This window comes from Urocitellus parryii, chromosome 4 (assembly GCF_045843805.1).
Source record: "Urocitellus parryii isolate mUroPar1 chromosome 4, mUroPar1.hap1, whole genome shotgun sequence".
Taxonomy (NCBI): Eukaryota; Metazoa; Chordata; class Mammalia; order Rodentia; family Sciuridae; genus Urocitellus; species Urocitellus parryii.
Window position 1 is genome coordinate 110,687,990 of NC_135534.1, and position 24,566 is coordinate 110,712,555.

General features: G+C 38.8%; 1 pseudogene; it reads right to left on the reverse strand.

Moving 5' to 3' along the window:
- Positions 1–7: 7 nt before the first annotated feature.
- Positions 8–20,737, reverse strand: LOC113192562 (von Willebrand factor A domain-containing protein 5A-like; annotated as a pseudogene).
- Positions 20,738–24,566: the final 3,829 nt, after the last annotated feature.

The following is a 24,566-nucleotide window of genomic DNA, read 5'->3' on the forward strand; positions in this document are numbered from 1 at the left end:
AGAAAATCTACCCCTGAGAAGGAGTCTGAAACGCCAAATCTGTACAACAATGTCACATTATTAAGCTTTGACTATGTTTTTAAAAAGAAGCAACTTGACATATGAAAGTCAAGAGCAAAATCTATGTAAAAATTTCAGGTAAAAAGATGTGGCTATTTCAGAGTCAGTCAATCCAATCTTGGAAAAACTATTTTTAAGAGAAATGATTGTTTACTATGACAAGAGGAGAAATTTACAGAAATATTCAAAATATCCCCAAGTTAGGAGACTTTTTCCCATGGATATAATCTTTTTGATCACAGTTATATTTTGAATTCTCATATCTTTAAGTAACAAACTCCAATTATTCATTAGACTCTGCAAATAGCAGAAAAAATAGTGTTAGGAAACTAGGCACTCAATATGAATAATGGCTTTACCTGTTATTCGCCTTACAAAAGAATCTCATAAAAATAGAAGGGAGTCACACAGAGTGGAGGAAGGGGACCAAGAGTGAGGGAGAAAACAGAAGACATGGGGAAGTGTGGGGAAACAGATTCTACCAAATTATGCTATGTCCATGTACAAATATACCACAATGAATCATATGTACATGATGTACATGTATCTCAATTTTACATATTAATATAAAATTAATTAATGCTTACTATGTTCCAAGCAATGGTTCAGCATTTTAAAAATGTTTTATTTTTAAATATATATATAATCATATTTGTATGATTATGTATATTATATATACAAGTTATATTATGATAATCCATTAATTAAAATAATACTAATAATTGCCATAATTATAATAGTAGAAGGGATATGAAATGAGTAGAACAAGTAGATCAAGGAAGGCAGGAGAGGAGAGAAAGAGAAAATACTGGCAAATGACACTCATCAAATCCTGTAATTTTCATGTTAGATTATGACTAATAAATCTCTCTATATATAATTACAATGTACCAATAAAAATTCTTTTAAAAAATCCCCTAAATCCTAAGAAAAACTCTTTCTTTATTTTATACATCTGAAACAGTGTTCTTTAAGCACCTTCCATTAATGCTTGTATTTTGTAATTATTTTCAAGTATATGTCTTGTTAACACTATTGAGTAGACTTAGATCACATCCTTTTCAGATTACATTCCTCTAGATTTGATAATGCTAAGACCCATAATTCTATCTCAAGAAAGTGCTCTGGCTCTTTCTATCCCTTTAATCTATTCTACATGGACTTTAGCAACTTGAAAATATTATCAAAATATAGAAGCAGCAAGGAAAGTGTCAAATTCATGTTACTGATGAAGTGGGAAATACGGTGACTCATGTAGAATAAAAGCAAAGAACACCAATAATCAGGAAGGTTATACAAGTCAAGTGTGGTGTGGTGCCTGGGACATATAAGTTCCTGTAAGGAAAATGAAAAGTGGCCCAGAGACAAAATGCAGAGGCAGGAAAAAAAGATGGCAGAATGGCAGAGAGGTCAAGCTGCCAAGCCTTATTTATATCAATAGGTTACTTTAGGTCATTGGCATCATTAGTACATAGTGTTCATTGTATTACTAGGCAGGTTACAGACTTAGCAACATTATGCAGGGTATTCCTCAGTTATACACTAAGTTGCAATGTGTTAGGAGCTTTGTATAGCTCTCAAGAAAGTTCATTGTATAAAGTTTCTGTTATGTGTGCAGGTTTAGGCTCAGTGATACATTATGGTTGTCTGACAAGAGAGTTCCTTTATTCCCAGGAGTTGTGTGCCTAGGATCAAGGTTGAGGCTGATAAGACTAACAGAGCCTCCTCATGAAGAACATGAAGATATAGCAGCCAGGCATCCTGTGTCTTTGCACAGATGTTTTCCCAGCAGCCAGGCATTCTGTGTCTTTGCACAGAAACATCCTAGCCACCAAGCATGCCACAGTCATGAAGCTATCAGAGACCTCAATCCCAAAAACAGAACCCCTACTGGTTTCTCTTCTTCTCATTATTCACTTAGTAATGATAATAGTATTAATAATAATTGAATATATATAAAGATAATAGTAATAATAGTTGAATACACATGTAATGATAATGGTAATAATAATAATAGAACATACACACATACACACACACACACACACACACACACACACACACACACCTATATAATGAATGCTTATTATGTTCCAAAAATGGGATCAAACTTTTAAAAGTGTGATTTATTTTTTAAGTGTACTATAAGAATAAGTTACCATTATTATTACTATTCAGATCCACATATAAGAAACTGAAACTCAGAAACATTAATGAAGCTGCCTAAAGTGCAAAGATCCTCCTGCCTCAACCTACTGAGCCACTGGGATTACAGGCATGAACCACTGAGCCCAACTAGACAATAGTTCTAATAATAGCTAAGGCTTATTGTTCATTTGCTATGTTCTGACATTGTCTTGTGTGATCTGTAAACACAATCTCTTTCACTTAATACCGTAAATTTATTAGACAGGTAGTATCTCCCCGATATTTTAAGATATACAATTTAGTCTCTAAGCATTTAATCAAAGTAACTGAGGTAACTAAGTTGGTTAAAGATAAAGCTGTATCTCAAATCAAAAACAGTATGACTCCTTCTTTGAGTTATAAAGAAAAACAAATTCATCATTTATTGTAATTTTAAACACTCATTCATAAGCAATTTCATCTAACATTTGTGGTTGTTGTAGTTTTCCAGTGCATTTTCATGTTTCTTAGATTGATGACCAAAAAAATGTGTAAGATGGTTTGTCTTAACCCAATTTTACAAATATGAACACAGAAACTTAGAGTTCTTTCCTAAGGTTAAACAACAGAAGAGCCCAGGCATTCCCAAGCTTAGCTCAGTTTCCACCATATCACTACTGCTTCCTAGCACGACTGCAGCTGACCCTGTGAGAGAGGATTATTATTAATACATTCATTTTAGCGATTTGGATAAGTGTTCTGTATATCCTTAGAATCACTAGTGTTTCCCTGAACAAAGTATGGGGGAGAGATGGAGAAAAAGGTGGCAGTGGGGGAGGAAATGTGTTAGCTCACGATCTGTTCATGAGGATCAATCCCACCAGAACATTCAATACAGATTTCTCAAGAGAGCTCTCTTGTCATGAAACAATTAGTAAATTAGTAAATTTGCAATCAATTTGCATTATCCTTTTTAGGAATTAAGGCTTCTGAAACCCAGATTGTAGACTTCTACTTCATTCTAAGGTCTGCCATCATCTTGAAGGTTTTCAGCATACCCATGGAGACAGCCTACCCAGTTTCCTAATGCAAAGGTTCTTAACCTCCTCAAATTCAATGACTTTGGCTCTATTTTCTCCTTTAATTTTATACTCCCAGACATGATAAGCCTTTTATCATGCAGACTTGTCCCATTTATAAAAAATAAACTAAAAAAATCTTACTTTTAAAATATTCATTTTTCCAGTTTCTTACCTAGACATTTTACATGAAATTTGACTTCATCTAAAACATATAAGTCATAATTTCTCTATTTTTCCCATATATAAACTTCCTTTCATCTTTATTCTGTATGCAATCTAAATATCAAGTCCAACAGTTGCCACTGCATTACTGATATTTTCAATTCCAAATTGTTAATTTGCTTTCATCCCACCTATCTAGCAAACTCCCAACATTGAAATTAGCCCAACTCTCTACTTGCTCCATTCTTATGCCAAATCTGCTGAGTACTGCTGAAAAGATTCACATATACTATGGTTCTTTTTAGTAGTTTGGTTCCACTACATAAATTGAGATACTGGACCCTCTTCTACACAAATGTTTCTACTTCTCCCTGGGGGAAGAAGTAGAAACTTTCCAACTAACTTCAGGGGCTATTTTTCTTTCTCTCGAGTCCTCTGTTCTACCACTCCCAGTATCAGGAACCAGCCATCTAGGGGATCATTTACCATATCATTGATAAACTAGCTTCAGATTTAAACTGGTTTATTTTGGAGGGGATACTGGGGATTGAACTCGGGGCACTCGACCACTGAGCCACATTCCTAGTTCTATTTTGTCTTTCATTTGGAGACAGGGTCTCACTGAGATGCTTAGCTCCTCACTTTTGCTGAGGTTGGCTTTGAACTCAAGATCCTTCTGTCTCAGCCTCCTGAGTCTCTAGGATTATAGGTGTGTGCCACTGTGCCTGGCAATAATTTGGTTTTTTGATGTTTCTCTGTACTTCCTATATTCTAATATCCTTCCATATTAAATCTCTCTGCGAGTGGGCCACATTTTAGCTCCTTAGCACAGAAAAAATGTTTAACATTCACCAGACAACCTTGGATATGGAGGCACAAGGAAAATGAGACAGTTTAAGGTCTTTCACAAGCTTTTCCTTTAAATAGTATACTCAGATATCCAGGACACTTAGTCTGTGGGAGTCTGAATGGGATAAACTCACCAGGAAAACACATCTTTGGCCTCCTACCTGCATCCTTGAACAAAATTGGCCTTGGAATCTGTCTATAAGCCAGGGGACCCTGAACTGACTGCTTAAGCTCCTTGTTTATAGCAATGAATGTTGTAAAGGAGCTGATGTCTCTAGATTCAATGCTGATCTTCAACACGTCTTCTTTATCTTTAACTAGGGTCTCACTGAAACCCAAGTCTTTTCTCTGGTCAAGGACGTTTTACCAAGTTGGTGAATGGTGAATCTAAGAGAAAAAAAAATGAAACAAAACATTCTGAGACTTACAGAAAACACCTTACAGTTATTTGGGGTTCCAAATGTTAGGGGTGGCAGAGTGAAGAAAATGTCAGAGAAGAGCAGAAAGAAGATTGAATATTTCATAAAGGAAAAGGCAAATATAGGGAAACAATTGAAGCTAAAACAAGCAAAGGAATCCACACAGCAAGGATGACAGAAAAAAAGAAGAAAGGGAAGAAAAATGAAGAGAAATGTGGGAAAAGAATAGGGAAACTGAATTCTCACTTGGCATCTGACTTGGGTTGTAGAGAAAATGTCAGCTTATGCTTAAAACTCTTGTTCTGGAGCATGTACTTGAGGCATGCTTCTCCTGTAGACTCAACTGCCTAAAAATTAGAGAAGAGAAGTGATGGAAGGCAGACATGACCAGACAAATGATTGGAACAGTGGCATCTCCCCAGCTCAGCACATTAAAATTTCTAAGTAGCCATCAGATAGCCCAGGAAGTCAGAGACTTGAAATGATACGGAAGATGGTGGGCTGGCTCTCCCTGGGATTTGCAGTCTTGCTGAAATGTAAATCTACCTACTAACTTTATTGAAATTGTCAGGACAGTTGCTAATCTGCCTCACTTGCATTTTCCCAATGAGCAGGGCATTTATGATTAACCTCTGATCTTTAAACATGGCAGTTGGTTCCATGGAAAGCATGGTAGCAGGCACACCAGGAGGCAAATTCCAGCTCAGAGAGATACTGCATATAGCAGGCTGTAGAGAGTACTTCAGGGACCTAAGAGCCTGATGGTGGAAAGGGAACCAAATAGGCAGAAACAAATAAGGATGAGAAGGATACCCACAATTAACTGAATGTTTATTATGTATCAGGTGCTGTGTGACATAACACGTGTTATGCGTAATTCTTAATACTACATTGGGATGTGGGTATTATCTCTTTTGCTTTACACATGAGAAAGCAAAGGTTGAGAGATTTAATAGCATAAATGTGAATGAAGATATGCTAGGGGAAGTTGATATCCAGATAATAGAACTAAAGAAGCCATGGCAGCAACTGGGAAAGAAGAGTTTAGAGCTGGGTGCAGTGATGCACACCTGTAATCCCAGGAGCTCAGGAGGCTGAGGCAGGAGGATTGCAACTTCAAAGCCATACTCAGCAAAAAGCAAGGTGCTGAGCAACTCAGTGAGACCCTGTCTCTAATTAAAATACAAAATAGGGCTGGGTATGTGGCTTAGTGATTGAGAGACACTGAGTTCAATCACCAGTACCAAAAAAAGAAAGAAAGAAAAAAGAGGAGCTTAGAAATAGAACCAGGGATATCTCCTTGTGCACATTGATAAGGGATCACCAATTTACCACTAAAAGAGGTCCTGAAGCACAGGTCTGGAGTCTCAAACATGATAGCCAAAGCTCTTAGTTTCTCTGAATTTGTTCTCAAATACAAAAGACTCAACCTCTTTTAAATTCTTATTTCTGGTCTTCCAAGTAATTGGGCCATATTCCAGATGTACAGTGGTCACATTTGTTTTGAGACCACATGTAGCTCTGCTAAGGACAAAGCCCAGGCCTTTGGGAAAATGCACACTGGAGGCAAGTTGGGCTCCTTCCCTTATAGCAGTGTCCCCTACCCTGCTGTGTACTTGGTCTGGATTGACCATCTCTGGACACAGGGCTTTTCCCTCAGCTTGAACTGCATCCTGTCCTTACCTGTGATGAACTCTGAAGTGCTCCCTGTCACCTGGGCAATGCTTTTTATTAAGCTGGTGGAAATTCCTTCTCCAATGCCAAATGAGAAACATCTGCAATTATAAATAAATGGAGTTTAGACATGGGCACTCAAGAAAGGACTTACACAATTAACAAGGAATGGTGACAGCTACAGGATAAGTTAATCTATTTCCCTGATGAGAACTGTAATAGAAGCCATTCACTGAACATGTTGTACATTCAGGGAACTTTAAAATAACCTGAAATTAATAGTAGAATTTAAGCATGCTGAATCTCTGGCATCAGGTTTCTCTTCCATTTCCCAAATAAAGAACTGGGGACCTGAAAACTTAACAAATCTATCCACATTCATTTCCCTACCAAATGGTCAACAGCACTAAGCATTATGCTGAGCAGAACATTACTCTGACAAGGGAAAGAAAATATAGAAACTTTTTCCGTGTACCTCCCTGGTACTATTAGGGCACTGGATCTGCCCAGGAAGGCCATTCTTAATATGTGGCCTTCTGATCTTCAGTTGGAAATATCTTACTGTGTCCTAGTTTGTGTGCACCAGAACATACTTAAACTGTCTGATTTCATAAATAAATGTATCTATGAACAGAGAATGCCTTGATAATACTAATATATATATATATATATATATATATATATATATAAACAGCATGAAAAAATAGTTTCCATTGTAAATTAATACTATGGATTTAGATTTACATAACAAAACTTTTTTCATTTGGCTAGTGTGAATCATCATCCTCAAATCTAGTGACATCACATTATGATGAATGCAATTAATTAGGTATCATTCTCTCTGAAGACCAAATTCTTCCAGCATCTTGATGCCCTCACTGCTACTTTTCCAACATGAACTTTGAACTGTCCCCATGCTATATATATAGTGCTTACATGCATAGTTTTACAATATTTTCATGTATGAAATCAAAACTGAAAGTTTTTATTGACCAGAAATCTCTGCCTAGAACTCACTAAAATGTTTGGTGTGGATGAATATAAGGTAATAATTATATTAATAGCAAAAATTTATGCAATATATATTTTGTGTTGAGGACAATTCCTGATGTAAACACTGGTATTATGAGGCTGTAGGTTGTAAGTGGCACCATTAGGGTCTGGTCACCCCAGCAGAAATCACATTCAGATTGTTTCACATTCAAATATGTTTCTCGTGGTTAAACTGAACTTTTTAAATTACACTAAGTGTTTCAGCAACTTCTCCATTTGTGAAGACAAAAAGCTGTATAAAGAAAGAAAATACACATTGAACTTTAAATTCATCCTAAAGTATCAGAATTTGCTCTTGAAAACCCTAATTGTTTCACTCCAGAGACTCCAGGGCTCTTCAAACAGGCATGCACTTCCCCTGGCACTGCACAGCATCCTCACAGGTCTGTTTGCAACTCTGGGGATTTTCAGCTCCTCCACACACTGACTTTGTCAGAGGCTTTTGGGCACTCCACAAAGGCAGCTCCCCTGTCCATCAGACTGAGTTAATTATTATAAAATAGAGTCTTCCAATTATACATCACATTTTGAAACTCCTGTAGTGAAGCTCAGGGACTGATTTTTTCATTTCCCTGTGGCCTTCTGTTATGTCTGTTCCAATTCCTACCTGTAGGGGGTGACCAGGGATGGAGGGCTTCCTGTAAATGTTCTGAAGTGGTGCCAAGATTTCAGTGCCCCCTAGGTCCTTGCTCATGAGCTTAATTCTCTTCACCACCTCTTCCATTCTTTTCTGAGTATACTTCACACTCTTCCTGAGAGAAACAAACACACACAGGGATAGAACAGCAGTTGGACATTGCACATAGCTGAGAAATCCAAGTCAAATAGTAATCCCACCTGAAATTCCCAAAGCATAGATCAATTCTTCACTAATATCTTTAACAATCTAATCCCTTTCTTTAAAAGATTAATTTTCTGGTGTTTTAAGAAACTTATGAAAAGAATTTCTCATAGGAAGATCCAAATTGATAGTTGTTGAAATAGCAGCCTATAGGCAAACTCTTCAGCAGCAGAATCAGTGTTTCCTGAAGGGGAGAGAGGATAAAGAGAGAGTGACAGGACCTTCTCAGACCCCGCCGAGCCAACTCTTAGGACTGCAGCCTGTCACCTTGGTTCCATGCCACTTTACCTTCCAAGGCCTCCAGTGGTCATATCATCTGCTGCTCAGGTGGAGAACAGACCTACACCTCCAAATGCACCCCACTTTAACCCCTCGGGTTCATCCTCACTTGTCTACCTGACTCAGAAGAAGAAACTGGATTTACCTGGGCTGCCTCTATGTGTGACTGAGACTGGTTCTGGTTATTCATGGGGCACCACATACTTCCTGAGCAGTCCATAAGGAAGACAAATTTTGCACAGGTCACAGATGCCTCATCTTCAGGGATGTCTGGATAGAAACTCACAATGACAGAAAGATCTCCTTATACAAAATGGATAAAGATCCTGTGAGAAAAAAGGGCAAGAATATTAAAGCAGCCAGAAATCAATTATAGTGAACTCAATAGTGAACAGGAAAATCTCAAATCTAAATTTCTGTGTTTGATTCTTAGGCAGTATTAGCTTATAAAGAGCTTTGGCAAGTGAGGCATATACATATAAAAAAGTAAAGGAAGAATAATCAACCCTTTTAACAGTGTCCCTGGAAGCTATTTTCCTGGAAGCTTAGCAAATGAGTGAGACACATGAGATGAACATTTTCCAGCATTTGCTAAAAGAAGCAGCAGATAAGTTTATCTGCAGAAGCAACACCTTCTTCATATCAAACCAATGGTAATCTTATCACAAAGGTCATTGTTTAAGTCTTTAATTGCACCTTTGAAAGGTTGATGCTCATATACATAATTTTGAAGCTCATAAATTACAAGAGTATTTAAAAGCAATATACACACCAATGAAATTCCATGTGATTTGGTATGAGGACTCACTGATATTCTCTCTAAGAAAAGAAAGTTCTGGGGTTCATGTTGAATTCAAATAGCTTCACATAAACCATGGGATGAGGGAAAACAGAGGAGACCACCCTGAGTGGATAAACTGTTAAAGCTATATCTGATTTTATGTTTAGGTGTGAATGAAAATGGAGGCTGGAATTAAAACATCATTATTGAGATGGAAATGAAATGATGACTAGATTATATTAACTCCACTTTTATATTTCAGAGAATATAAGAGGATATGGAATGGGGTACCATTATTGTATTTTTATAAACTGAATCTAGAATGGTAGAATTAAATCCTTAGAAGCCTGAGACTCAATATGACCATGGAACCTGTTTCAGTTTAATCTTTTATTCATGGGATACTCTACTAATCAAACAGGCTACTGAATATAGTAGGTATCATCCACAAAATATTTGATAAAGACTAATTGAAAATTATGTATATACAATCCAGACATCTGGATATACAATGCAGCATTGTTTTGATGAGTAAGGTAGATTCCTTTCTGTGACAAGAAACACCTGGGTTTTGTTGGGCTGCCACTGTCCTGAGATGTCAGAAAGGTTGAATAAGAATGATGGGAGTTAGTACATATGAACTGTTCAGAATACCACCAGATACATGGTGAGCACTGCATGTGTATTGTCTACTATAACTCTTTCAGCCTCCTTCAAATTATCTTTAACTTCACCAATCTTGGCTTCCTTGTTTTCAAACAAGATTTTTCAAACCTTAACCCTACCCCTTGCTATCCCCAGTTTCCTCATCTGAAAAATCAAGGTATATAATATCTACTTCATATGATTGTTTTGTTGGCTAAGTGATACCCTTATGAAACTAAGCTGAGGACTCAACTCATATTGAACCCTTAATAATTATATAAAATTATTTCTAAAAGTTATTTTTATACAGTTATTTTTTAATTAAATTTTAATTTTAAAAAGACATCATTCCCTTAATATAGTAAATACTTCTAAGTTTTTAAAAAATAATGTTGTGCTTTCCTCTCTATACTGGTATGCTTCATGTGGCACAACACTAAAACGTTTTTATTGAGCCAGGTTGCCATTGCAAGATTACATTTGCTTCCTTGTGGTTAAATGTACAGCAAATCAAATTGATCAAATATGTGAGCTACAAAGCTGAACTTGACTACCACTGCTGGAAGAGATTCATGAGACTGATAAGGATGTCCTTGATGTCCCTCTGTGGCCAATAGAACTGGCCATGGGAGTAGATAAGGACATCTGCAAGGGGCCTAGAAAAATATCAGACAAGAAAAGAGACAGAGATCTCAATCCTTATCTTCTAAAATTGAACATTATGAAATAATGTTCTGAGAACCAATCACTAATAATGTATTTCACAGGCATGAAGAGCTCACCAATAGGAATCAAACACAGATTACTAATGTACAAGGCAGAGAGTGCAGATTCATGGGAGATGAACTGGTTATAGCAAACATTTTTGAGGTTGGGACCTCATCATGGACAGCTGGCCCTAAGGAATAATGGTTGCCAAGTGAGGCCACCCAAAGAATGCCACTTTGCAAGCTCAAGTGTATGAAACTACCTTGGCCACACATCAGTAATGAGAGCCTGGGATGGCCTGTGGGAACTGACTCCAGGGAACTCTCTTCAGAGCGGTTATAGTTGTGTAAGCATGAGTCTAGTCCCAACCATGTCCCTGTGAATGTCACTGTCCCCAACAATACCTCCATTCTAACCATGTGGAAAATGCTGCTGAGTGGAGGTATCTTTCCAGTAATACTTTATGGTCTCTGCACCCCAGTGCAGGCATCCAGGAAGGCCCAAGAGAACAATAGACTGACTTGGTTGTACCACTTTTTGTTATTAGGAGAAGCACATATGTGTTCAGGAAGATTTAGATAATAAGAAAAATTAGGGAAAAATAAGAAACTGAACTTACTAAGACACTAAACAGTATTAGAAATTAATAACTAGGGCATTATAAAATTTTAGATATGAATAGTGGTGATTGTGGTGAAGGATGAATTAATTAAGGTCACAGAACTGTCCACTTGAAATATTTAAGATGTTAAATTTTATTATTTGTCACAATTTAAAAAAAGAAAGAATTTCAGGAATATTACCTGTAGGTATGAAGAATCTATCAATAAGGGTTATTCACTGGATTATAAAAAGAAATTAAGAAACCAAACATTGTCTTAATCTAATCCCAATGACTATTTTCATACTTCCTTTTTTAAAAATGTTTTTTCCTATGGCATATGTTATTTTATAGTGGTAACCTGCTTGTGAGACTTATTTCTTACTTCCAGTTACATGGAGGCCTTTCTTCCAAATTATTCCAAAATGCCAATGTATAATATTTCAGTAGCTACATATTAACTTATCACATTAATGAGGGCACAGCATAGTGAATGAAATAATTTTAATCATTTAACACTTGATGTTATTAAAATTGTTTTATTAAAGTGTATCCAGTGTATATTTTTATTTATATTTAGATTTATGTCCTTAGGTAACATTCCAAAAATTGCAGTTACCAAATTGAGCATTTATTTAGATATATATGGCAAAATTTGTCTTGAAAAGATCAACACAAAACATTTTGTTCACAGTAATCTGTGACAGTCCCAAACTCACTATACCTTTTGAAACATGAAGCATTATATTTGCAAATCTTTGATATTTAAAAATATAAAGATGTCATGTGCTCATTTTTATTTGCATTTGTATCTGGACTGATCACTGTTGCATGTATATAAATGCCTGTATTTTCTGTTATGAATTATTTGTTCACATTATTCATCTAACTATCTACTACTTAAACTTGCCTATAAGACAATGCCACAGCATACTCCCAAGCCAACCTCTTGGTGTGCTGCAGTGAAGCTCTTTCAATATTTCACTTGAGTAGGTTTAGCTGCTACTGGATAGAAAACAGAAGTGAGGATATTTGAGAGTGATTCTAAGACAGTCATCTGCCAAAAACTGAGTAGAAAGGGAGAAAAAAATACCTGGCTTCTTCTCAGGCATCCCCATCTCCTCAGATACTTGGGGGCTGTGCACCTCCCTGTAGTAAACCAGGAGTTCCATGTCCCTGTTAAACTTGTGTCCTTCAGCCAAGGAAACCTGAGTTGGGGACTATCAAGGGAGTCAGGTTAGAACCATCACTCTTTGTTGCCTGGAGCTGAGGTCAGAGCTGAGGGCCACAGGCTTCTTCCACCAGTGAGCATGACTAGGAGCAGAGGGAGAATCAGGAGAAGACTCAGAACATTAAACCTGGGTGAGGAGGGAGCACGGTGCATCCCCCTCTGGGTTAATAGGGAAAAGTAAGGACCACCTGGGAAGGGCTGGACAAAGTCAGGACCCAAGGAATAGGGTCCTGGCAACAACAGTTCTCTCTTACTGATTACCTGAGCAGAAGTCTTATCATCTGCAAGGAACGCAACAGCGTTCAAGGGGCAATTGGAGTGGACCCTCTGGATGCCATGCTGGGAGCTGATGGTGGCAACCATGCTGAGTGTGTAGGGCAGTTCCTCCAAGGCGACTAGAGGAGTTTTCATATCAAGGCAACTATCTATAAGATGTTCTACAAAAAATTACTTTCATTCTGTTTTCCTTTCTAATAGTTTTGGCACACCCCAAAATGAAGGATACAAATCCCCTATTATTCCACCCCAGTATTCAAAGGGGAAAAGGAATCACCAGGGAGATGGTATCTAGGATTTAGGATGGCTGGGAGCACATAGCGCAGGGCCCCATCAGCGTCCAAGGGCAGCTCCTGAACATACCTCAGGGTGAGCTCCACCTTTGACCCAGGCTGGAGGTTCCCCACATTGCAACATCTCTGGAGTATGAGTCCTCCTTCAATGAATAGGCCTCCTGACCCTGGGATATGGCACCCTCATAGTTGTGTTGGGCCTAAGGAAAATAGGAGGGATGGGAAAGAAAGGTAACAACAAATGAAAAGACAGGACTACAGAAAAAGACTGTTAGAGAAAGAAATTAATGGGTCTTCTCAATTTCACATGTGGAGTTTGAATGCCTTTAACTGATTTATCCTTAAATGATTTCAGGAAACAGCATTTACATGTGAGTGAAGGGAAAAGCATCCAACACCATCATTTTTTGTGAAGGTGCATTTGAATGAGATCTTAAAGAGTTCACATTAATCATTAAAGGAAGGGAGAAGACAAAGAACCCATCTCCTGTACCTCCATCTTGTCCTGTAATTCTGCCACAATTTTCTTCCCATCCACCAAGTCCTCAAAGCTAAAGACATCAAAGTCTTCATCCATTGGGTACATAAAGGAGGCTTCCAAAGGGACTTTCTCCTCATTCTCACAGTTTAAGGTTGCAGACACACTGGCCACAAACTCATGGATGGACAAAGTTACAGAGAAGTTCTTCAGTGCTGCTGGGGATAGGTCAGGTTTCAAGAGTTCCACAAGCTATAATAGAAGAACTCTTGCAGGTAAGGGGTTGGGCTAGCACTGATACACAAGGGTTGGACATAAGGTGACCTGGTTCCTGTTGGAGAGCGATTAGGCCACAGGAGCCCTCCATGCTGACAAGGTGATCTTAGGAAAAGACACATTATGAGCAGAGTGACATATTGGGAGATATGCATCCAAATATTAGTACATTATTAGCCTCCCTCTTGCATAAGAATACATTCAGGAAGTTAGGGTTGGATCTAGAACAAAAGGAGGAGGAAAAGGGGACAGGGTCTGATAGTTTGGCTCCTTCTAAATGACAACCCTCCCCGGGAGTGGGAGTGAGTGATGCTGTATAATTCAACAAGGTTCACTAAACAAGAAATTTTAAAACCCTTGAGCCTACTTAAAACAGCAATTCCACTTTTTCAAAAGGTCAAAAGTGCATCTAATACACTGTTCCCTTGGGAATATTGAATAGATCCCATGGTATAGCAAAATGAGAATTTTAGCAGTTTAAGAGCAGACAGGCTGTGGTTTTGCACACTGACACATAGCAAATCTGCTTAATGACATTTAACCATAGAGGTTTGAAGCGGCTAACAAGTAGCTGTAACAGATAACTGCAGGAACAGAAGCAGGAAAAAAGTAGTGGGAATAGAACAATCCCCCTTTAGCTTAGTGCCATAAAAATCCCTAAGCTATGTGAGCTGAGTCCCTAGACTGTTGACAAACTTGTACCTCTATAAGAAATGTAGAATGCACCTTCCAATAGAATTGCACCAACTCCCTTACCTTGATGTACCCCAAATTTGCTTATGTATAAAAGTATAAGCCCTATTATGCTTAGGGCTTAGACATTGGCAATTATCCCTCTGAGCTGTGGTGCTACTTATAAATTATTGCTTCCAGATCTCAGTATTCTGACCCTCATTTCCCACTATACTATCATAACCTTAATCTCCCTTGAAATTCAGTATTATCTTTCCAAAATAATAACAATCAGACCTTCATTTCACACTTGGATTAATATATGCAAAGTTCCTATCTATCATGTGGCCTGTGCAATGGTTTCATTAATGAGGTTCTAGGCATAAAGTTAGTTAGAAGAGATCGAAATAAAACACACAGACTCAGTTACCTTATTTCTATTGCTAGATCCGAGGCGGCTCACCTCTCTGGTTCCCACCTCTAACCGCCCAGCAGGGCAGCAAGGATTACTCAGGGCTAGCAGGAGAGAGAGAGAGTGAACACGCCGGGGAGTGCCTTTTATTGGGGAACAAGAGATTCAGGGGGAAAATTCCATCCAATGAAGGTTGAGGGGGGGCTGCACTCCAAGGTCAGGGTCAGTGATTGGGTCCCCCGGGGTCAGTGGTCAGGCTCACCCCCACAGGGATGGGCTCTCTCATCAGGAAAGGGCCAGGAAAGTTTCGACACAGCCAAAGCGCCTCAGACCCTTAACGGGAGTCACCCAATCACGTGTTAGAATGGCTTCCCACATATCCCCCCTTTATTTTCTTAACAATGAGGCAGCAGTTCACTCTCTGGAGTTTCTGGATCCTTGATTGGAAGACTCACCATCTTATGATTACAACACAAAAGAGAATTAACAGCAAGGAGAATAATCCAATAATGTACCAAGCAGAGTGTTTAAGAATATTTCCAGGGTTGAATCCATTTAACTCCTTCAATATTTGGTTAGCCAAAGAAGAAGGATCTGAAAAATCAGCTCTATTATTTTGAATGTCTTGGATATGGTGATGAAGTTCCAGAATATCCAAGCTGTTATTACTATTTTGCCAAATACCTAATAAATGCTTTTTAACCTTCTCCCAATCCCAGAGAGAAGCATTGTACTCGGCAGCTGTAACACATACATACTTATAATTAGCATGGCATTTAAGCCTTTCTTTAAATTTTAAGGCTGAAAGTTCATTACCTATGTCTATAACAGTCGCCTCTAAGGCATTTAATTTAGTTTCAATCCTTTCATCAATATTTACTTTATTACGCAGAGCCTTGGAAGTATTTTGAGCTAAATTATTAAGAAATTTTGCATGCTGAATATTCTGAGACAATGTCAGAGACGCAGAGACAGTTGAGGCAATAAACATGACCAGTGCTAAAACGCCAACAATTATGACTCCAATAGCACGTTTAGGTCTTGTTAGCTGGGCATGAATTTGCTGCAAGACTTGTAAACCAGCATCAGCATACCATGGCTCTGAAATATTAGCTGGTAATAAAACAAAAGAGGGCTGATGAAGTATCAGCACTCCTTTTCCTCCATTATACCTAGTAATACAATTGGTTAGGTTGCACTTATTACAAGTAACAATATATCTGTAATCTATCCATTTAACTTTTACAATTCCAATAATTAAAACATAAGAAGATTGGACACAAGCTCGTAAGCCATAGCAAGATCCCTCTTTACAGTTCTTGCCGACAAATTCTGGTAAAGGTTTATCTGTAAAACATAAATATTCTGAGGCAGCAACTAAACGCCAAATATCTTTTTGAACACCTCCTTCACTATAAGTCAAAATATTACTAACAAATCCTGCAGGTGTCATAGCAGCATTTCTTCGTAATTGTCTCTTATCAATTTTTGGACACCAGTCTAAAATATACCCACTAACTTTAGACACCTTATGTTGTACAGGAAAGGTATTTATACAATCCATCCATTTAGGAAAGGTGCCAATTTCAATTGTAGAACTATTTGGACAGTGGGGTATCGGTGAAGGTTTTGCAGAAATGACTGGCTTATTATGGGAAAGTCCCATCTTAATTACTGATCTAGTATTAGGTTTTAAGTCCCCATAAATAGAATTATTTGTCAGTCTAGGTCTACCAGTCGCTGTCTTTTCTTCGAATGATATTTTCAGACAGCCAGCATGTTTATCATGTGACCAACACAAAGGTAATTGGGCACTGTAGCCAGAATAATTAAATCTAGCCACATGATTGGGAGTAATATGAGTATCTGTAAATCCTCCCATCATGAATGAGTCATTAGTAAATACTGGAATAGATTCTCCAGTCCACACAGCTGGATGTACCAGGGGTGGATCTGGGAAATATGTCCAGTAAGTATCTACTTGATTCCCTTTTACCTGACAGCCCAGAAGGGCAATTACTGTGGCTACCATCAAGACTGGGGTCCTGTTCTTTCCTAGGCATCGAAGTATTCGGGAAGCCTGGATTGTTAGCTTCTTCACGTCTTTCCACGAAATCAGCTTTTCGGCTGGTTCAATCTGGTCTTTCTTCATCTTTTTCCGATATCTCCTCCTTCTGGGTAGTGGCTCCTCCGGGTCGATCCTCAGTCTCTTGAATCTGGGTTCTATCTCCTCCATGTCTGATAGAACGTTCAGGCACCCAAATAGGACGGAAAGAGCCTTCTGGGAAGATACAAACATGGCCTCGGCCCCATGTTATTACCGGGTCCGGACCCTTCCACTGACCGGTCTGTAAATCTTTCCACAGAACTCTGCCTAAAGGGCCTGTTACTGAGGGAGACATTTGTCTGTCAGCAGCAATGTGACCTTCTGCGTCACAGTTTAAAAAATTTAAAACAAACAAGGCATGATTAAGGCTATTTTGGGGAGTCACAATCCTATTCCCCCCTTTTAATTTTTGTAATTGAACCTTAATAGATAAATTAGCTCATTCCACAATGGCTTGACCTTGGGGGTTATAAGGAATTCCTGTTTTATAATTAATTTTAAACTCTTGGCAAAACTGTTGAAAAGAAGAGCTATGTAAGCTGGAGAATTATCTGTTTTAATCTGCATAGGGCACCCTAAAACGGAAAAAGCTGCTAAGCAATGAGAAATTACATGTTGAGTATTTTCCTTAGTACGTGCTGTGGCAAAAATAAATCTAGAATAAGTGTCCACTATGACATGCACATAACATTGCTTACCAAATTGAGAAATATGAGTTACATCCATTTGCCATATTTGATTTGGTTTTAATCCATGGGGATTTACCCCTGATGGCAGAGATGGAGTGTGAATAACACACTTAGGGCATTGGCTTACAATATGACGAGCTTGTTCTCTGGTAATATTAAATTTTTTATGTAAGCTAGAAACATTTTGATGATGCATGGAATGGGAAGCTAGTGCACAGTCATACGAAGACATCTGTTGACAAAAAGCTACTAACTTATCAATTTTGTCATTATCTGAAACTAAAGGTCCAGGAAGATTAGTATGGGCACGTACGTGTCCTATGAAACATGGGTACTTTCGAATTAGCACTGTCTTTTGTAAATTATGAAATAATTCAAATAACTCCTGTGATGAAGTATACCCAATGACTGAGATTTCAATATTTTTGGTAACTCCGACTGCATATAAGCTGTCAGAATAGATATTAATAGGCTCATTTGAAAAGTAATCTAAGGCACAAATCAAAGCTTGAAGCTCTGCTCTTTGGGAAGAAGTATAAGAAATTTGTATTACCTCTGTGTGAACACGGCTGAAAAAACCTGCCTTACCTGAGTTGGAACCATCCATGAACACCGATAAAGCTTCCTCTCTTGGATGAGCACGTACAATTTTTTGAAAAATGAGTGACGTTAATGATGCAAATTGTACAATCTTATCAAGAGGATAATGGCTATCTATCTGGCCAGGAAAATCAGCAAAAGCTATCTGCCATGAGCTAGAAGTTTGAAAAAGCCAATTAGTCTGTTGAACAGAAAATGGAATAATTATGATATCAGGCTCAGATCCAATTAATTGTAAAATCCTAGTTCTACCTTTAATTACTAATTGAGCTATAGAATCATGAAAAGGAATTAATGTTTTTTGAGGGGAGTGGGATAAATAAATCCACTCAATAACTCCTAATCATTGCCATATGGCTCCTGTTGGGGTATGCTCAGTTGGAAATATTAATAAATACACTATTTCTTTAGGATCTATTCTAGTAAGCTGTGCATTTTTAATTGCACTTTCCACTCTCCTTAAAGCTGTTTTAGCCTCCAAGGTTAGCTGACGTGGAGAGGTTGGAGAGGGATTTCCTTGTAATATCTGAAATAAAGGACTTAACTCAGAAGTAGTTAGTTTTAAGGATGGCCTCAGCCAATTAATATATCCTAATAGTTTTTGAAAATCATTAAGGGTATGTAACTCCTTATCTCTTATCTGAAGATTTTGAGGACAGATTGTATGTCCTTGAATTATCTGACCTAGATATTGAAAAGGAGACACCTTTTGAAATTTTGGAGGAGCTATACATAAACCCATTGCTGTAAGTGTAGTCTCTAACTGAGTAAAAATTTCTGAAAGTACCTCTGAATTAGCATGAGCCAATAATATATCATCCATAAAATGAATAATATATGCATCAGGAAAGCTATTTCTTATGGGATCTATTGCCTGGTCAATGTATTTTTGGCACAGTGTAGGACTATTATGCATTCCCTGAGGGAGTACCTTCCAGCAATATCTTTTAACAGGTTTCTTAAAATTAATTTCTGGGACAGTGAAAGCAAATCTTTCACAATCTTCAGGATGTAACCTTATAGAGAAAAAGCAGTCTTTTAAATCTATCACCATCAAGCTATAATCTAAAGGGATGGCTGTGGGGGAGGGAAGTCCTGGTTGTAATGATCCCATAGGCTGAATTGCATGATTTATCGTCCTTAAATCCTGTAGTAATCTCCAATTTCCTGACGTTTTCTTAATAACAAAAATAGGTGTGTTCCAAGGACTAAGCGTTGGTTCAATATGACCAGCCTGAAGTTGTTCCTCAACTAATCTATGAATTATTTTAAGCTTTTCCCCTGAGATGGGCCACTGAGAAATCCATATAGGCTGCTCTGTGAGCCATGTGATTTTTTCAGCTGTCTTAGGGATCGGGGAAGTACTCAGGGCCCCTAGTAAAAATTTTGGCATGGAGCATTTACTAATCTTTGTCGTGGAGATTGGCTTGTAAACAGATACTCTTCCTGAAGGGTCTCCTTATCATCTCCAGGAAAATACCTCTGATTAACTTCCTCAACTCACCTTATAGAATTTGGAGTAACTAATAACAATCCCATTTTGGCTAAAATATCTCTTCCCCATAGGTTAGCTGGTAAAGACTCTAATACATAAGGCTTAAATACTCCACTGTTCCCATCGGAATCTTCCCAACGGAGATAGTTGGCACTTTGAGCAGGCTGTGAAACTTGTCCTATTCCCCCTAGGTTAGCAGGTGCTACATGCAAAGGCCAGTTCCTAGGCCAAAATCTATTAGACAATACTGAGATATAAGCCCCTGTGTCTATTATCCCTAGGAAATTTTTATTATTAATTCTAAGTTTCAATAAAGAGCATTCTTGCCGTACTAACTGTGACCAGTATACTCTGTCCGGCGGTTTAGAAACTGAATCTGCCGGCAGGTGCCTTTCTGAGACACAAGGCAATAATATTAATTGGGCAATTGTATCCTCTGGGGTGAGCCTTAGGGCATAATGGGATTTTACAGTAACATTTAACTGTACTTTAAATTTTGAATCTATCACACCAGGTATTACCTCAATGGTTCCCTTTAAATTATTACGTCCCAAAATTAAACCTATAGTATTATCAGGAAGAGGCCCGAAAATCCCAGTAGGGACTTGTTCTTGCCCCATTTCAGGATTTAACTCAACTGTCTTTGAAGGTCCTAAGAAAACTGTCTGTGATTTCTGTCCCGGTAAAAATCGCGGGCTGTCCTGGTCGGCGCCAGTGATGTCACACTGTGTGACCTTCCCTGAAATTCCCCGTATTGTTGCTCAGCCGGGGAGGGGCCGAACGGAAGTTTTTTGTCCTCCCGCTAGGAGGAAATGACGGCGGCGAGAAGGCGGGCTCATCCGCGCCATCTGAATCCACCGCGTGGTTCTGAGTCCTGCAATATCTATTATCGCCAGTAGATGGAGCCCTGAACTTAAAATTGCGCATGCGACACTCGTGCGCAAAATGATTATTTTTCCCACAAACTTAACATCTCCCTCGGGACTTTGGTCTTAAATCCTGTGGCCTCAAAGTTTCTTTTAATGCTGCCGCTAATGCTACCGACTGCAACTGGGTGGAATCTATGTCAGAACACAGGCAAATATACTCAGAAACTGTTCCTTTTTTATGATGCCGCCGGAGAATATCCTGACAAAATTTATTAGCGTTTTCAAAAGCCAATTGCCTAACAAGAAATTTGCTCACTCCCATGTCCCTGATGGATCTGTTCACAGCCTGATACAGTCGGGCTACGAAATCTGAGTAAGTCTCACTGGCACCCTGTCTGATTTTGGTAAGAACTAAATTGGATTGGTCCTTGGAGACGATCTGTCTCCAAGCACATTTTGCACAATCAGTTATTTGATTGTATACTACAAAATCATAATTTAACTGTCTTTCTAAATCAGCGAAATCTCCGGTCCCTAAAAACATCGCTACTGGCGTTTCTATGCCCTGTCTTCTGTTCTTTTCTGCCTGTTCAGTACAAAAATCAGTCCAATAAGTTCTCCAAAGTAAGAAATCTCCCCCACTCAGACAAGATCTGGCTAAAGAAATCCAATCGCTAGGAGGAAGGGGTTGTGAGCAAATATTTTCTATCAGGCTCTGTACAAAAGGCGAATTTGGACCATACGTCTCACATGCATTTTTTAGTTCTTTAATAGTTTTAAATGGGATTACAGCATGAACTCTAACTCTCTGATCTTGCTCATTAACTTGTTCAAAAACTGGAAAGCGGTGAAAACCACTAGTATCCTCTCCCATTTCTTGAGCCTTCTTAATACCTCGCTGGACTGGGGTAAGAAAAGTCATTGTTACTCCAGCGTACCTGTTAAATTTTGTACTTTTAGCAGGTACCGGCCGAATTCGAATATCTTGGGCAGGTGGTGTTAAACACAGCCTATTAAAATTTCTCTCTAAGTCCTGAATTTCAACGTCTGATTCTTCTCCCTCAGACTGTGAGAGACGGTCGGATTCTGAACCATTTTGAATTTGGGTTTCTAAACCACGTGGTTGAGAAGAACCCTGAGCCCCTCTAGGAATCTCTTCCATATTTTTCTCTCCAGCAAGATCGTCTACCTCTTCTGGAGGGCTCTCTAGGATTTCGGAGGTTTCTCCTCTATGATGCTGTTCTTTACACTCTGCCTGCAGGCTAGCCTGATCTTGGGAGTTTAAGTTCACATTTTCAACCTTTGGCTTGGCCCCTAGTGCCTTTGTTTTTAAATGGCTTAAGGGAAAGGGAATTAACTTAGCCTCAGGCTGATTTTCCATTTGAATAGACTTAACAGCTCATTGAATGCCTTTTAAAAGGTCCTCAGGGGGCCACAAACTCTGGCCCATATATTCAAAAAGACAAACTTCTAGAGCCATCTAAGTTTTCTGAATATTTGCTATGCCTCCAGGTAGTTCATTATAAAGACAGACTCTCTGTAACTTTTTTCCTAATTTGTCCCAAGTAAGTAAATTTGGAGATTCCTGTTCGAAAAACCAAGGACAATATTCACCTACAATCTTTAAAAATTGTAATAACTGAGTTTTCTGTATCTGTTTTCCTTTCTGATTAATTATACTGTCTAAAATAGCCAGATACATTTCCTTATCCGTAGAAGTTGAATTTCCCATTTTAATTAATTTAACATCTCTTTTCTTCAATATCTCCAGGTACTTTTGTGACCCAAATTGTCTCCTCTTCCTTTATCTTTATTTTTATCCTTATCTTTATAGCGTGCTCCCACTCAATCTAACTAATCTAGAATGCCCCCCTCGTGGGCGCCAATTCTAACATGCGGCCTGCACAATGGTTTCATTAATGAGGTTCTAAGCATAAAGTTAGTTAGAAGAGATCGAAATAAAACACACAGACTCAGTTACCTTATTTCTATTGCTAGATCCGAGACGGCTCACCTCTCTGGTTCCCACCTCTAACCGCCCAGCAGGGCAGCAAGGATTACTCAGGGCTAACAGGAGAGAGAGAGAGTGAACACGCCGGGGAGTAGCCTTTTAATGGGGAACAAGAGATTCAGGGGAGAATTCCATCCAATGAAGGTTGAGGGGGGGCTGCACTCCAAGGTCAGGGTCAGTGATTGGGTCCCCGGGGTCAGTGGTCAGGCACACCCCCACACGGATGGGCTCTCTCATCAGGAAAGGGCCAGGAAAGCTTTGACACAGCCAAAGCGCCTCAGACCCTTAACAGGAGTCACCCAATCACGTGTTAGAATGGCTTCCCACATTCCTACACTAGTATTTTTAAACTGGAACAGATATGAGCATTGTTCCTGTTGTCATTGTTACTATTATTCAATAAACATTTACTGTTAATCATTATGAATCATTCTATTCAGACTCCCATGTAAGAAGCATCTTAAGTCTCCTAGACCTTGTACCATATGCCTTGTGACTTTTCTTTTACATGTCATAGTTCTTTTTTTTTTAATTGCTATGTTCAAATTATTCTAATATTCAAGTAGTGTACATGCAACATGTCCCACATTTTAAATCAGACTGTCCTAAACATTCCTCTCAAATTTTATAATCATTTTGGAGGTACATTCCATGTAATTTGATACATATCAATAGAGATACATCTTATCAACCAAAAGCATGATTTAATGGCAATTCTTTTATCCAGGGGGGCTACAGGTATGTTTGATCCTAATGCTGAATCCGCATGCTCTTGGGAGTCATTTTGAGTCCATTCTGCACTGGATCATGTGCTAGCTTGCCTCTCCCTGATCTGACAACTGTGACTTGGGCTGTCATCTCCAGGACCAACAGGGGCTTTCACTAAAAATAGGACTTAAAGAGTTAAAATGGCACCAACTGTAGCTCAGAGCATGCTGGAGAACAACAGCTCACATGTGCTTATCCAGAGTCCTGGACAGAATATAGAGAATGCCATGCTTACCTAAGGGACCTGCAGGCATGAAAACAGGGGCACTTTCGAGGAACAGCTTTCCTTCTGGAATGATCCCTGCCCAAGCTTTCTGAAGCATTGGGTAAAAATATTTGTAAACTCACTTCACTGATCCAAATCATTATTTAAAGCACATATTAGGGTGATGATTTTGCTAGTGATGAAATACTTGTATACAACAAATAAGACCTAGAGTTAGATCCACAGAATCACAAACATGCACACATACCCATCCACACCCACACCCACACCCAGAACAACAAACAAACAAAATCTCCATTTTAACAAAATTTGAAATTGTGCCCATGCTGATTATCCTTGTGATATCACTTGTATTTCCTATGCAACAAGCCTTGTTGTACAAATCCACAGCAATAACCAGGCTCCTCATCCCAAATCTGTTATTACAGGCAATTGAATAAAAACAGTGCATTGTAAAACACCCCACATTTTAAAACAACACAATAGGAAAGTAGCAGGTTAGAGAACAGGAGAACATGCTGAGGAAAAGGGCTTCCAGGATGATCCCTAAGTGGGACAGGTAGAAGAGGCTGGGCTAAGTCAGAGAAAGAACATCTAATAACACCCACAGGAAACTTAAGGCAGTAGATTCATAGAGGAAGAAAGCAGACCAAAGACTGAGAAAAATCCAAGCTCTCAGCTACCCAAGAGAGAGAGCTTCTCTCTCAGCCCGGAAGCTCTGTCTGGACAGGACATCAGAGATGTAAGAGTCTGACAGAAGCAGTCTCAGGCAGGCAGGGAAGGGAGGAGCAGGAGAATCCAGTGGACCACACCCTAACAACCTGTTATGAGAAGTGGAAAACCTGGGTCAGCCAGGAAGAGATTTGGCCTCAGCATGGGGCT